Genomic DNA, 9,685 nt, shown 5'->3' with positions numbered 1-9,685 from the left:
TATAATGATGACAGTAAAGTAAATGACTCAAGAGATATCATGTTCAACTCGTTCACAAATATAGAAAATTAGACATGCTCTTCAAGTATAACAGTCAAAGCCCAATCTTAATACTGAAAACACTAAAATATGAGTTTATCAAGGAAATTGAAATTTCCAAACTTTCAACAACAGGTAGGACATTTCATAACCATCTAGCATGAGGAAAATACATCTATATGCCTACATGCCAAATATACATATCAAGACAATAATATAACAGTGAAGCCATCAGGTATACTCACACTCACCATGCTCACGGTGCCTAGCATAAGTGCCCCTCACCATCACACACGCAAACACACTCAGCACTGTACGGTGCCTGACACAAATGCCCCGCACCAAGCACAAACATGACCCTGTGCCTGCACTCACTGTGAATATCTGACTACGGAGGGGCAGATCCTTTCCCAGGCGCTAGTCAGATATAAGCCAACAATCAATATCATATAGCCCAATCATGGGGTCTGGTGCACGTGTTGCCCCTAGTCAGTACAAATTAGCCCAATATGGGGCCTGACATACACGTCACTTCAACATCAATACCAAATCGGCTCTATGGCCCAAGCTCAGTCATCAAGTGCTCAAGTCCCAATTACCACATTTCACAGTACCTAGTTCAACAGTGTCACACATGCGAGGCATCAACAACATGTGAGGAATCATAATAAGAATACACTGAGACAGAGATATCATACACGTATATAGCATCATGACTGAGAGTATGTCAACAATTAAGGCAAACAGCTCAAAACAGCAAGAATAGCCATATCATGTCTCAAACAAATAAGCACACAGACTAGACATGATTTCTAATATGAATCATAGCTCAAATAATCATACAAGTAGAGAAAATACGGATATAATGAGGCATGAAATCAAACAAGTCAATAGTAGCCTAAAGTATACCCTGATAATGAATACTCGGTGTACGCACACGCGCCTACCACCTAGCACATGCGTCATCCCCAACACATCTCAAGTATCATAGTCTACTGGGATAATTACCCTCAAACCAAGTTTAGATATATTACTTATCTCAAAGTGTATTAATCAATACTCCAAAAAGCTCTTCCCACGCTAATCGATCTCCGAGCAACTCGAATCTAGTCAAACAACTTAGTATCATTAATAAAAGCCATAAAACACAACCCCAAACAATAAAGCTATGATTTGGATCAATTATGCAAAGTCAACCCTGGGCTCGTACCCCGGAGCACGTCAAAACTCGTAAATCCCAAACACTCATTCCAATACGAGTCCAAATATGTGTGTTTCATCCAAATCCAGCCTCAAAGCGACCATCAAATCATTAACTCCAAAATCATAGTAAACAATCCTTAAATTCTACCTTTATTTCATATAAACTAGGTGTAATAATCCATGGGTAATCAATATTTATCAACAAAATCGAGTAAAGATTACTTACCGCTTAAATTGTAGTGAAATTCTCTCCAAATATCGCCTATAGCCGAGCTCCACAACTCCAAATAATGTAAAATGACCAAACCCTTAAAATCATATAATCTGCCCGGCGATTCCGCATTTACGGTCCAAATCATCGCATCTACGATACCGCATCTGCGAGTCCCACTTAAAACCCGACCAACCGTATTTGCGGTCCTCATCGCAGAAGCACATCCGCTTCTGCGGAAACCCTCCACACCTGAGGACTTTCCCTCTGCCAGGACAACCTCGCACCTGCGCATCCATGGCCGCATATGCGATCAGACTTCCGCAGATGCAAAAACACTAGACTCACCAAATCTTCAGCAATGCTAACCCAATCCGAAATGATCCAAAATTAATCTGAAACACACCTGAGACCCTCGGGATCCCGTCTAGTCACACCAACAAATCCCGAAACATAACACAGGCCTATTTGAGGCCTCTAATCACATAAATCAACATCAAAACTACGAATCGTACCTCGATTCAAGCCTAAGAAACTAATTAACTTCCAACTTTCCAAAATGCATGCTGAACCACTTTAAATCAACTCGGAATGAACTCAAATTTTGCATACAAGTCCCAAATAGCACAATGGGCCTATTCCAATTCCCGAAAACACAACCAATCCAATATCAACAAATTCAATTTTCTGACACACCTATAAACCTTCCAAACTTTCAACTTTCCAGCTTTCGCCAAATAGAACCAAATCAATCTAGGAACCTCAAAATCCAAATTCGGACATACGCCTAAGTCCAAAATTACCATACAAACCTATTGGAACCATCAAAATACCATTTCGGGGTATTTTATATAAAAGTCAAACTTCGTTCACCCCTCATAACTTAAGCTTCCAACCTTGGGACTAGGTGTCCCAATTTAATCCAAAACTCCCTTAAAACCAAACCAACCACCCCCGCAAGTCACATAACAACAAATACACATATGTAAAGTATCAAATATGGGATACATGGCTAAAATACTCAAAATGACAGGAAGGATCGTTGCATTCTCCCCCTCTTCAACAAATGTTCGTTCTCGAACGAGTATAGAATCATACCTGGGGTATAAAAAAGGTGAGGATGTCTGCTCTGCTTCTCCTGCTCGATCTTCCAAGTAGCCTTCTCCACCAGTTGACCTCTCTAGTGGACCTTCACCGATGTTATATTTTTCGACCTCAACTTTCAAACCTGTCGGTCCAAAATGGCCACTGACTCCAAATCATAAGTCAAATCCTTGTCCAACTGCACCGTGCTGAAGTCTAATACATGTGACAGATCCCAATAATACTTCTAGAGCATGGAAACATGAAACACTAGTTGAACTCCTGATAAAACAGGTGGCAAGGCAAGTCTGTAGGCCACCTTTCCAACTCTCTCTAGCACCTCAAAAAGACCAATATACCGAGGGCTAAACTTGCTCTTCTTTCCGAACGTCATCACACCCTTCATTGGAAAAACTCTGAGTAGAACCTTCTCACCCTCCATATATGCCACATCACGAGCCTTTCTCTCCGCATAACTCTTCTGCCTGTACCGTGTTATACGAAGCCGCTCTTGAATCAACTTCACCTTCTTCAAAGTATCACGAACCAAATCAGTGCCCAACAGCCTAGCCTCCACAGGCTCAAACCAACCAACTGAAGAACGACATCCCTTCCCATATAAGGCCTCATACGGAGCCATTTGGATACTCGACTAATAGCTATTGTTGTAGGCGAACTTTGCTGACGGTAGAAATTAATCCCATGATCCCCCGAAATCCATGACACATGCTCGTAACATGTCCTCCAATATCTAAATAGTGCGTTCGGACTGCCCGTCCGTCTGGAGAGGAAATATTGTACTCAACTTGACCTGTGTGCCCAATTCACACTGCACTGCTCTCCAAAAATAAAATGTAAATTGCATGTCTCGATCTTAGATAATAAACACGGGCATACCATGAAGACGAACAATCTCACAAAGATAAATCTGAGCTAACTGCTCAGAAGAGTTGGTAGTCATGACTGGAATGAAGTGCGCAGACTTGTTCAGTTTGTCCATAGTGACTCATACTACATCAAACCTCCTCGAGGTCCGTGGAAGTCCAACTACAAAATTCATGGTGTTGTGCTCCCACTTCCACTCCGGAAACTCTAGCCTTTGAACCAACTCACCCTGTCTCTAATGCTCGTGCTTCACCTACTGAGAGTTCAAACACCGAGAAACATACCCAACAATATCTTTATTTATCCTTCGCCACCAATAGTGTTGCCTCAAATCACGGTACATCTTTGTGGCACCCAGATGAATGGAATACCGCGAACTATGGGCTTCTTCAAGAATAAGCTCTCGCAGTCCATCCACATTAGGCATACAAATCCGGCCCTGAAGCCTTAATACTCCATCATCACTAATAGTAACCTCCTTAGCATCACCATGCTGCACCGTGTTCCTTAGGACAAGCAAGTGGGGATCATCATACTGATGCACCTTGATGCGCTCAAACAAGGACGACCGTGATACAACACAAGCAAGAACCCTGTTAGGCTCCAAAATATCCAACCTCGCGAACTTGTTGACCAAGGTCTGAACATCCCAAGCTAACGGTCTCTCTCCAACTAGAATAAAAGCAAGACTACCCATGCTCTCAGCCTTCCTACTTAGAGTATCGGCTACCACATTGGCCTTTCCCGGATGATAAAGAATGGTAATATCATAGTCTTTTAGTATCTCTAACCACCTTCATTGCCTCAAGTTCAGATCCTTTTGCTTGAATAAATGTTGGAGGCTCTTGTGATCCCTGAACACCTCGTAAGACACGTCGTAAAGATAATTTCGTCAAATCTTGAGCACGTGAATAATGGATGCTAACTCTGAATCATGCACTGGATAGTTTTTCTCTTGGGACTTCAACTGACGCAAAGCATAAGCAATCACCCTTTCATCCTGCATCAACACACGCCCAATGCCAACCCATGAAGCATCATAATAGACTGTATAAGAATGTGATCCCGAAGGCAAAATTAGAACTAGAGTTGTAGTCAAGACAGTCTTGAGCTTCTGAAAGCTATCCTCGCACTCATTAGACGACCTGAATGGGGCACCATTCTGCGTCAATCTAGTGAATGGGGCTGCTATAGATGAAAATCCCTCTATAAAATAGCAATAATACCCAGCCAACCCAAGGAAACTCCGAATCTCTTTAGCAGTAGACGGTCTAGGCAAACTCTAAACTATCTCAATCTTCTTCGGATCCACCTTAATCCCCTAACTGGATAACATGACCCAAGAATGCCACCGAGTCTAACCAAAACGCGCACTTAGAGAATTTAGCATATAGTTACTTCTCCCTTAAAGTCTGGAGCACGATCCTCAAATGTTGCTCATGATCCTCCCGGCTGCGAAAATACACTAATGTATCATCAATGAAAACTATGATGAAGGAATTTAGATAAGGCTGAAATACATTGTTCATCAAGTGCATGAAAGCTTTTGGGGCATTGGTCAACGTAAAAGACATCACCAATAACTCATAATGCCCATAACAGGTGTATAAAATGGTCTTCGGAATGTATGAAGCCCTGATCTTTAACTGATGGTACCCCAATCTCAAATCAATCTTCGAGAATACACACTGAAGCTGGTCAAATAAGTCATCAATATGCGGTAGTAGGTACTTGTTCTTGATAGTAACCTTGTTCAACTGGCCGTAGTCAATTCACATCCTCATAGAACCATATTTCTTCTTCACAAATAGTACCGGTGCACCCCAAGGTGACACACTAGTCCTGATGAAACCCTTATTAAGCAATTCTTATAACTGCTCTTTTAATTCCTTCAACTCCACTAGTACCATGTGATATGGTGAAATAGAGATGGGCTGAGTGCCCGACATCAAATCTATACAAAAATCAATATCCCTATCGGGTGGCATGCCCGGTAGGTTTGCTGGAAACACATTTAGGAACTCCCTCACTACTGGAATTGACTCAACGTTAGGAGTATCAGCACTAACATCCCTCACAAAGACTAAGTATTCCAAGAATACCTTCTCAACCGTCCGCTGAGACTTCAAAAAAGACACGACTCTAGTAGGAACATGACCCAAGGAACCTCTCCACTCCTCCCTAGGAAACCCCGGCATTGCCAATGTAACGGTCTTAGCGGGACAATAAGAATAGTATGGTACGAAAATAGCCAATCCATACCCAAAATCACCTTGAAATCAACCATGCTAAGCAATAAGAAATCAACTCTGGTCTCATAACCCCCAATAGTAACCACACAAGACCGATATACACGGTCAACCCTAATAGAATCACCCACCGGTGTAGATATATAAATGGGCATATATAAATAATGACGAGGCACATCCAAATAATGAGCAAAGAATGATGACACATATGAATAAGTGGAACCGAGGTCAAATAACACTAAAGCATCCTTGTGTCACACAGAAACAATACATGTGATCACGGCATCAGAAGCAACTGCCTATGTCCTGGTGCGAAATGCATAGCAATGGGCATGTCCAACACCTAACTGACCTCTCCCTCTAGGGCGACCTCGTCTCGTATGACCTCCACCCCGAGCTGGCTGGGCGAGTGGTATATCAACTAGTGTGGGAGTCATAGTCTGGCCTTCCTGCTGCATGGGACCTCTGTGAAAATGGGGAAAATATTTCCTCATATGCCCCCCAACTCCCCACACTCGTATCAGCCTTGAAATTGGAATGACTGTGCGACCTGAGTTGGACCTCGTGAACTAGAATAACCGCTAGAAGAGCCCAGTACTGACGAATCTTGAACTGATGGAGTGAGATAATAGCTCTGAGCTGGGAGTGCACTGAACAAAGACTATACTGAAGCTCATCGGCTGGGTGTTGGCCAATGATAAAATGGTCTTCTAGACTTGCCCCTCACAAACCGACCTCGGCCTCTAGACAAGGCACCAGTAAATCCTCCAAAATGATGAGGCCTATTGTTAGAGGTCATCCCCCTAGCCTGACCTCTGATGCACTCGATCCTCTTGGTGATGTCCACAACCCGAGTAAAAGAAATATCATCCTCAGTCTCTCTGGCCATTTGTAAGACCATTTATAAACCTCTTGTAACGACTTGGCCGATCGTTTTAAGTATTTTAGCCCTGATCCCTTAATTATTTCCTCTTCTATGTTGTATTATGGTTATGTGACTTGATCGAGTAGTTGGTTTTGATTTCGGGTGAGTTTCAGAGTGAAATGGGACACATAGTCCCTAAGTTGGAAGTTCACGTTGAAGGAGTTGATCGTAGTTTGACTTTTGTGTAGACTACTCTAGCATAGATTTTTATGGTTCCAATAGCTCCGTATGGTTATTTTGGACTTAGGAGAATGTCCGGATATTGATTTGGAGGTCCGTAAGTCGGTTCGGCTTGAATTGGCGAAAGAAAGAAAGTTGAAGGTTTGGAAGGTTGCAAAGTTTGACCGGGAGTTGAATTTATTGATATCATGTTAGATTCTGATTCCAGAATTTGGAATAGGTCCTTCATGTCATTTATGACTTGTGTGCAAAATTTGAGGTCAATCGGAGTTGTTATGGTATGATTTGGCATTAGTTTTGGAAGTCGGATGTTCATAGTTTCAATAGGATTGAATTGGGTTGAAATTCGTAGAATCGATGTTGTTTGATATTATTTTTGGCCTCAAGCAGGTTCGTTATATATTTTGGAACTTGTTGGTATATTCAGACGGGGTCCCGGATGGCCCGGGTATGATTCGGATTGAATCCGAGGACCATTTTGAACTTGGTTGATTGTTGAACCACTGCTGAGTCCGGTGCAATCGCACCTGCATACTTTGGGTCGCAGGTGCGGCACCACCGAAGCAGCCATCGAGCCGTAGAAGCAAAAATGAGTCTGGCCAGCTGGGACCGCGGGTGCGGTCAGTGGCGCGCAGAAGCGGCTGGCCTTCCGTAAAAGCGCAAGCGCAGGTGTACTTAGGGTGCCGCAGGTGCGAGATTTCAGGAGCCTAAGTGATGGCCATGCTTGCGATGGAAATTCCATAGGTGAGGAGTCGTATATGCAGCTTAGGTCTTGCAGAAGCGAGAATCGCTGGGCAGAAAGAGGGTCTTCGAGGGTTTTATCTCATTTTCATCTTTTGGACCTAAAAAGCTCGATTTGTGGCGATATTTCAAGGGATTTTCAAGAAAATCATCGGGGTAAGTGATTCTAACTTGTATTTGGCTATTATACATGAATCCATCATAATTTTTGTCATCTAATTAGTGATTTGAGTTGGAAAATTTGGGGGGAAAATTATGAAACTTCTTAGACTAAATACTTTTGGATTTGAAAGGCGATTTGAAGTCGGATTTGAGTAATTCTTGTATGGTTGGACTCGTTATCGAATGGATGTTCGGATTTTATAAGTTTGATCATGTTTTGAGATGCGGGTCTGGGGTTGACTTTCTGAGTTGACTTTTTGTTTCTCTTTAAAGATTGCAACTTTATTGTTCGGAATAGCCTCCTATAGTTTGTATTTATGGTATGAAGTTCTTTTGGCTAGATTTGAGCCGTTCGGAGTTGGATAATTGCGGGAAAAACTTACTAGTGGATTGAGTTAGCATGTTTGAAGTAAGTGCCTTGCCTAACTTTGGGGGGGAGGGGGGGAATTACCCCTTAGGATTGGTGTTGTTTGTGTTAATTGTGATATGTGGAAGCCGTGTACTCAAGGTGGCGAGTGTGTACATAAGCTAAATGTGATAATTGACCGGTTTTAGCTATAGAGATTTCTTTTATGCCTTTAATTGAGTTGCCATAATATGTTGTATTCATCATCATTAGTCTATGTTCATATGCTTTACTTGACATCATTAATACTTGTCTTATCTCTTACTTGCTAATTGTCTTTACATGTTTAGTTGGAGCTATTATTCTCTCTATTCCTTATTCATTATTTAACCGTTGAGTTCCTTACTTGAAATTGTTATTTCTTGGAATATCTTATTATTGAATTTGGTATTGAGTTATAAAGGTCGTGATTCACATTGAGGCAAAGTTGAAAATTTGTTGAAATACTATTCTTGTTGAGTTATTCACTTTCGGTTGTTATTGTTGAAACTCTTGTACTTATTATGGTTGAGCCATGAGCTATCTATTGTGGAAACACTATTATTGTTGGCTTCTTTGGCAAGGTGTGGTATTGGGAACTTGAGGTGCGATTTGTGATATGTTGTGATATTGATACGCATGTGGTGGTATAAGGATTGGGGTTAAAACGCATGCGGTGAGATATGTAGGCTTGATACGCATGTTGCTAGTAGGGAAACTACTTGAAGCCACGGGGTGTGATAAGGTGGGCAAAAACGTGGGTAGCTATTTCGGGAAAATAATTTTCAAAACTAAGTGCAAGGCTCCCGCGGTGATTTAAGGAAAGATTGTGATTTGATTTGTGAAATGAGACTACGAGGCGGTACCTCTGTAGTGATTCGTGTTGTTACCTTTCAATTACCTCACTTGTGTTTGCTAGCATTGTTTCCTTGGAACTTTATTCTTTGTTTTCTTCCGTGATGTCTTAATTGCCTTAGTTCAATGTAGCTATTCTTGGTATATTTCTTCACTATTTCATTTCCATTGTTTATCATTATCAGACTGTTATATACCTGTTCAGTTTTCTTATTTATTCCAGTAGGGTCTTGACCTGACTTTGTCACTACTCTACCGAGGTTAGGCTTGACACTTATTGGGTACTGTTGTGGTATACTCATGCTATGCTTCTATATATCTTTTTATGCAGATCCAGGTACCTCTTACCAGCCTAGGCACAAGTGAATCGAGCTCAGATTTGGAAGCTTCAAGGTATACTTGCCGGCATCCGCAGGCCTCGGAGTCACCCTCTATCTAGTTCTATTTCATTTTCCCCTTTTATAGACATTGTTGTATAGGGATGTTCAGTATACTCTTGTAGAGCTTGTGACTTGGTATCACCAAATTTTGGGAGTTTTGTTCTGTTGAGTTGCGGAGTTCTTTTATGATTGTTTGTTGAGTTATTTGAAAGTTTTATCATTTTCTCATTTAAATTATGCATCTATATTAGACTTACCTAGTCTTAGAAACTAGGTGCCATCACGACATCATATAGAGGAAAATTGGGTTCGTGACACCTCTGCACCCCCTCCCTTAGTAGGGATCAGGATAGCTGTATAGCGTGATGAATCCACAAGTCTGATCTT

The sequence above is a fragment of the Nicotiana tomentosiformis genome, chromosome 1 (genome assembly GCF_000390325.3).
Source record: "Nicotiana tomentosiformis chromosome 1, ASM39032v3, whole genome shotgun sequence".
NCBI lineage: Eukaryota > Viridiplantae > Streptophyta > Magnoliopsida > Solanales > Solanaceae > Nicotiana > Nicotiana tomentosiformis.
The sequence above is the reverse complement of the archived record's forward strand: the minus strand, read 5'-3'. Positions refer to the sequence as shown.